This window comes from Phaseolus vulgaris, chromosome 8 (genome assembly GCF_000499845.2).
Source record: "Phaseolus vulgaris cultivar G19833 chromosome 8, P. vulgaris v2.0, whole genome shotgun sequence".
Classification (NCBI taxonomy): Eukaryota; Viridiplantae; Streptophyta; class Magnoliopsida; order Fabales; family Fabaceae; genus Phaseolus; species Phaseolus vulgaris.
This window is the reverse complement of record NC_023752.2, coordinates 57503197-57510389: the sequence shown is the minus strand read 5'-3', so window position 1 is coordinate 57510389 and position 7193 is coordinate 57503197.

Below are 7193 nucleotides of genomic sequence, written 5' to 3'. Positions count from 1 at the left end.
CTCCTCTTCATCTTTTGCCCCCTTCTCTCCTTTTTTTCTTTACTCTTTTCACCATTTCGGCAACTATAAAGTTGCTCTATTGGAAAGTAGTTTTGCCTAAAAACACCATTACCCATCTTCAGAAATGGCGCCTTCTTTTGAAATTTGAAATGGTAATGGCGATTTCTTTTTCACTATATATTGGGTTGTATCCAACGCTTTTTCTTTTCTGTTTCATTTTCTTCTCTTCATTCTCCATGGACCAGATAATGCTTTCTATATTTTTGTTAGTCTCATTATCACGTATATGTTCTGTTTTTAGGGTTTTGTGATTAAAAGATATTTCCTTTTTACGATTAATTTTTATTTTGCTGCAAATCCACCATATATTCATTCACCGATTGAAGGTTTTTTTTCCTTTTTTGCATTCTAGGATTTTCGATGGTTTAATCGTTAATGGCGTTGTTGTTTTTTCAGTATGTGGTTTTATGGTTGAAAACCTCAAGATTAACAAAGCACGTAAAAGGTAATGTTTTTGACCTCCTCTTTGGGTTTTTTGTTGCGTCCTCTTCTGATTCCATGGTTCATCAAAGGATATCTCCTTTTTACGGTTATTCAGTCACTGATTGAAGATTTGTCCTTTTTTCGATGTTAGGGTTTTCGAGGGTTTAATCTTAAAAGGTACTCAGTTTTTACCTCCTCTTTCAATGCTATTTTCATTTTTATTTTGTCCTCTTTCATATTGATGTTCATAAACATTTATTGGTAAACTCTAATATTTATGCCAAGACATTTTTTGTTTATTTGTTTCTAGGTTTCTCGGTTCAAAATTTCTACATTTGTTTCCTGCCATTCTGATTGCATTGTTAATTTAATTTATATTGATGTTCATTCTGATTTTCTTCTCTTTCATATTGATGTTGATATTGATTATGGTAAGAATGTTATATGCTTATGGGATGTGAATTTCTTTTTGCCTTCTCGATGCATTTAACTACTTTCACAGTCTTTGTTATCTGTTTCTTATTATTTTTTGAGTTTTGTTTATATGAAGGTTTCTTAGATAGGAGTTTTTCTTAGACATCTACAACATCGGCAGTTCTTCTTCTGTTTCACATTTCCCAGATATACACTGCCTTCAACATATTAATTTATTTTTTCAATGCTGTTTTTTAAAATATTTCTTGCAATAAGTAATCATTATGCGAACATTAAAGTAAAGAGATTCTGATAAATTTAATTTTTTTATATATTATTTAATACTAACACCGTTTGTATTCTTTCTTCTTTGTCAAGTAATCATTATCATATAGTATTATTATTATTAATTATATTCTGGATGCTTATCTTTTCTTTATAGTAATTTTTAATATATACTGTGCCCGTTTTGGTTTTCCCATATATTGTGACAGTACTGTGCTTTATACACTACTTTCAAGATCATAATATTTTCTTTCCAGATTTACTGCAGCAAGTAATCATGATATGTTATATTATATTATATATTGTAGCCTTTTTGTATTCTTTAAACCCTGATTAAAGCCATTCATTTATTATTCAGAGTCTTATTTTCTTTCCCACTTTCTTACTTTTGTTGTTCTATTATTCACTGCCATGGCGTCCACTGCTGAAGAAATTGTTAAACTTGACACACGAGGTCTTTTTTGTTCAATGAACATCCGCAGTGAAGTATGTATTTTTTGTCGGTATTTTCTTAACTTTTTACTTTTATACATTTTCTACAGTTGCTTAATTTATTTCTTTTTTTCAAAATTTCTAGCTTGGGTATGTTGATCGTGCATTTGCTATTGAGTTTCAAAAAGAACTTGGTGAAGAGTGGACCCTTGCAGATAGCGCAGGGAATGTACATATAGTATAATATAACCAAGATTTGTTATCGCCAGAAATCATGACAGGGTGGTGGACTTTGGTTGATTTTTATGGGTTTGAAGGGGATCACACTATCTTATTCCGTTATGTAGGCCAAAACGCTTTCCATATAACCGTTTATATGGAAGATGTCCCTGAAATTTATTTCAATAGTTATTTGGAAGAAGTTGAAGGGAGGAAACCGTTGACCATTGGTCCATTTCACCATTTTTCCATTAATTTGACTCTGGTAGACTTAAATGCAAGTTCTCTGGTGAGTTTATCATTGATTTTTTTTTTTCAAATGACTGCTATATAGTATTCTTTTTGTTTACTTACTATTTTGATTTTATTGAAGGGTATACTTCCTGGATTTTCTGAATATCTTCGCCAAGGTAGATTCAAAACAATTACGCTGCATGGACTATTGAAGGATGTTGAATGCAAGGTTTTAAAAGGAAGGTTTCCTTATAGAACCATCAAAATTGGTAACGGCTGGAAGAATTTTTGTCGTCGTCATTCTTTTCGTTCAGGCCAGAAAATTATCTCTGAATGCGATAGCAGGAACCCATCTTCTCATATCAGGGTTTTGCTGTTGATGACAAGTTTTGAGGACAATTTTTTATGTTAACAAGTCTTTTAAGTTTTTTGTTATGCTTTTAGGCTAAACCTTTCCAGTCGTTGTTTTTAAACGAAGACAAATATTTAATTTTATTTGTTAGTTGTTAAGTATTTAATAATTATTACTTAATTTTTGTTAATTTACTTTATTTTTCGTTGTATTCGTTCACTACAGGATGCATGTCTTAGATTGTTCATTCATTATCCCAAATTAATTATTTAACAAAGTTGAAAATAACAATATTCCATTTTTTAAATTAATGAAAATATTAAACTTGAAAATGAATTCAAATACAAAAGATATTTTTGTACTTTATTTAAAAAAATACAAATTGAAAAATGTTGAAAAGCATGAAATATTAATTTATCAATTTTGAAAATCGCAATATTCCATTTTTTTAATATTTAAAATAATGAAAAATGGAGTATAATAATATAATATTAATAATATATGAATAATATCAAATAATATCAACATAAAGAATATTAAACTTAAAAATGAATTCAAATTGAAAATTGTTTAATAGTATTAAATAATTAAATAATTATTTAACAAAGTTAAAAATAGCAATATTCCATTTTTTAAATTAATGAAAATATTAAACTTGAAAATCAATTCAAATAAAAAAACTAATATAATAATATTAATAATATATGAATAATATCAAATAATATCAACATAAAGAATATTAAACTTGAAAATGAATTCAAATAGAAAATATTGTAAAATAAGACAAATTGAAAATTGTTTAATAGTATTAAATAATTATTTAACAAAGTTAAAAATATCAATATTCCATTTTAATAATTAATGAAAATATTAAACTTGAAAATGAATTCAAATACAAAAATTAATATAATAATATTAATAATATATGAATAATATCAACATAAAGAATATTAAACTTGAAAATGAATTCAAATAGAAAATATTGTAAAATAAGACAAATTGAATATTGTTTAATAGTATTAAATAATTAAATAATTATTTAACAAAGTTAAAAATAGGAATATTCCATTTTTTAAATTAATGAAAATATTAAACTTGAAAAAATGAATTCAAATACAAAAAACTAATATAATAATATTAATAATATATGAATAATATCAAATAATATTAACATAAAGAATATTAATTGTAATGCTATTTAAACAAATGAAGGATTAAGTCTATAAAGTTAATGTCAAATCAAATTTGTCTAAAAGTCTATCAACAATCAAGTTTGTCCATCAACAATCAAGTTTGAGGAGGGAGGGATTGTTTTTGCTGTTTCTTTCCATGGTTTTGAGTGTGGGGGAGTGTTTCTTTCCATGGTTTTGAGTGTGGGGAGTGGATGAGGGAGAGGGTGTAGGGTTTTTTTTTCTTTCTTCTCAAAGGACCTATTTTTTTCATTTTTAAATTATTTTACACAGGTTCTATTATACTTTACACAGGTTCTATAATAAATTATTTTATAATAAATTCTTTAATAATATTTAAAAAATATTAATGAAATTTAAAGAATTGATTTTTATTGCAACTAATACAAGGATTTTCTTAAAAGATGCAATTACCTAAACTTACCGCCTCTCTTCCATTTTGTGTTATTTGTTCATTACATTTGCTCTGCCCCATCACATTTGCTCTGCCCCAGCCACCGCTACTTTGATAGGTTTTCCTTTTTTTTTCATGTTTGTGAATCTGAATCCACGGTATATGAACCCCAAGGTAAGATTTTTTCGTTCTTTTGTATGCATGGGAAATCAATACTGTATCATGAAATGAAATTGGTAAGAACTTCGTCCTTTCCTAAACCCCACGTTACCTTTTGTTGGAATTTTTACTCTGAATGTTTTGCTTAGCATAGTGATTTTTTCCCAAACTATGTTAAACCTTTTCATAAGGTTCCCTTTTTTTCCATGTTTGTGAAACTGATTGCACGTTATATGAACCCCCAGGTACGATTTTTTCGTTTTTTTGTTCGATTATGTATAGATTTATGACATTTTACCTTCTTCATGAAACTTACATTCTCAATCTTCGTAGTATCAATTTTGTAAGCTTTCAATCTGTGTTTTATAGATAGGTTTTCAAAGCAAGGGTTCCTTTTTTTTGTAAACCAGAAAAGGTCTTTTGCAAATATGCAAAGAAAAGCATGTGAAGTTTCTATTTTTGGAACATCTTTCTGTAAATGGACCAATTTTTGAACTTTGGTTTTCATCTGTTTTACATATTGCATGTACGTCAGTTTGTATAACGTCATTTTTTATAGATAGATGTCTGTGAAAGTCTCTTCGTAGCATTTTTCTCTTTCTAAAGTCAAACAACATTTTCATTAATGTTAATGCTTAAATTAGAATGATGTTCTTTTGAGTGGAAAAGCGATTTTGTTTCCAAGACCTAAAAGTTAAGAATTTTATCACAATGTTAACTTTATCGTATGTATTAGACCATTTTATGGTTTGATTATTTCAAAAATCTTTTCCTTTTCATGAAACATTGTATAAATCAATAATCATTCATTCTTTTTCTTACTATTCGTACTCATTTTGAAATCTATATTTTACTTATTTTTTACTTTTTCAAAATAATTAAGCACCAATCCTTCTGTATAAATAGATGCGTGGTATGTTATTTGAAATCTCATTTAGCACCAGCATTTGCAGTCTGCATTTTCCTTTTTCTTAAAAGGAATATCTTACAATGTCTTTGTTAAGACAAAATACAAATTCAATCAAAGATATCAATCCAAAGAATGAAAATTGGATTCTGATAGCAAAAGTGATTCGATTGTGGTTTGTGTCGGACTTCAAGAAAAGCAAGTTTCCATTCTCAATGGAAATGGTGATTCAAGATAAAGAGGTGATTTGTTTTATCATTTCCTTTCTTATTGGTTTGATCTAAATATTAATATCAATTATTCTAATCATGTTTAATCTTGATTCTTTTTTTCCAAGGTGATAGAATTCATGTTTCTGTTAGAAAAACACTAATTTATAAATTTCAAAATCATATTTTTGAGGATAAGGTTTATTCTTTCAATTTCTTTAGTGTGACAACTAATTCAGGATCTTATAGAACAACCCGTCACAAGTACAAGATTAATTTCCAGTTTGGAACGAAGGTAACCTGTGTAGGAAATGAACTGGTATCATGTGCAATACCTCAGTACACCCCAATGTCTGTGATAAGAGCCCCTGGTTTTGATACTGATTATTTAGTTGGTAAGTTTACTTATAATGGTTTTGGTTCAACATATTTGTTTCCATATGTGCTTACATAATTTTCTTCTTCCAGATGTTATTGGTTTACTGACTGGTGTAGGCACAGAGAAGGAGATTAATAGAACAGGCTCATCAACTAAGTTAAATGTGATTTCCATTGAAGCGGATGGGTAAGCTAAAATTTTGTAGTTCAACCATTCGAAAATTTGTTTTAAACAATTCAAATTTTTTTTACAACAGCTTGCACATGGAGTGTACATTATTTGGCAATTACGTTGATGAGCTGAACGCATTTTTGTCATCTGGAGAGTTGCAAAATGTGGTCATCAGTGTGCAGTTTGCTAAAGTCAAGATTTTCCAGGGTATGTTTACTCATGCAACTGTAACTTATTTTTTTATTATTCTACTTAAATTTATGTACTTATAACCTAATGTATTTTATTTTGATTGTAGACAAGGTTTGTCTACAAAACTGCTTGGATTGTACAAAATTAAAATATAACTTACAGTCTAAAGAAGCAAACGAACTTAAGAAAAGGTTACTTCAATACGTACTTTTGTCACTCATTACTTGAAAATTATGACACATTCTAACTACAAATTTAACATTTGTAGGATGATGGAAAATACAGATTCTCCTACTCAAGGACTCGGTCAGTTGTGTGATTCTGCAAAACAAAATGTTGATGATGAATTTATCCACTTCATTCCAAGAAAAACTATTCAAGGCCTGAAAGATTGCAAGGATGTATAATTATATTTTTTTAGCAAAATTTAATTAAATCAATTATGTATGCTTAACTGCATAACCTGTTCTTGTTTTCAGGAAAGCACTTTTGTTGTTTTAGCTACTATAAAACATATTGTAGCTAATGATGAATGGTGGTACACGGCTTGCTTATGCAATAAAGCCGTTTATCCGGATTCAAAGATTTTTTTTTGTGAAAAATGTAATAAACATGTTATGAAAGTGCAACCAAGGTATTCTTTGTAAACGCCATAATTTGCTTTTCATTACTTTCCAGATTAGTAAAATCTATTATATTATATTTCTTAACGTTTTTTTTATATTTTATATTTCAGGTATAAGCTGAAGGTGCGAGTAATGGATGAAACAAACTTCACCACTTTTGTTCTTTTTGACAGAGATGCAACCAACTACACTGATCAATAAATCTTGTGCGGAATTATTTGAAAGTAATGACAAGGTAATTTTCCAATAATGCTTATGTTATGTCTATTGATGAATATATGAAAATGTTATTGTATAAATTAATATAATAATATTTCTCTTCTTTTTAATTTCTGGAACTTTGACTCTGGTGTACTACCCAAAGAATTTGGTCTTTTGATAGACAAAGTTGTGTTGTTTAAAGTTGGTTGTGTTAAAGATCAATCTAACAGGTTTGATCAATCATTCCGTGTCAAAAAAATTTGAACTGATGACAATATTATCCAAATATTTTCTAATGGTGGTTCTGAAAGTGTGGTATGTATTTTTATTTTATTTTATATATTTT